The sequence below is a fragment of the Penaeus monodon genome, chromosome 24 (assembly GCF_015228065.2).
Source record: "Penaeus monodon isolate SGIC_2016 chromosome 24, NSTDA_Pmon_1, whole genome shotgun sequence".
In the NCBI taxonomy this organism is placed as follows: Eukaryota; Metazoa; Arthropoda; class Malacostraca; order Decapoda; family Penaeidae; genus Penaeus; species Penaeus monodon.
In genome coordinates, this window is record NC_051409.1 from 14,148,050 (window position 1) to 14,148,414 (window position 365).

The window sequence follows — 365 nt, forward strand, 5'->3', positions numbered from 1 at the left end:
GCACTGTACAATGATTCATGTGCTCGCAAATGCTCTTACGTACCACACCTTATTTCTAAACATGTAAAACAAACATAATCTTACATTTTGTCCTACGACGAGAAACTTACTTCAACCGAACCTAAGTGAGGGACCAGAAGCCTCCATGAATAGAATGGTTATTTGTCAACACAGGAAATCGCCAAACAAGCTGGTGTTTACTCCTCGTTCAGCGGATCACGTGATAACGACAGCATGATCACTCCACTCACAGGTCGTTCGGAGAGACTTTAAACGCCATAGGCAGATTAGGGGCATTATCTTCGGTGGCAGTTTAACTAGCAGTCCTTCTTTCTTCTTCTTTTTTGTTATACTATTGTTTTACA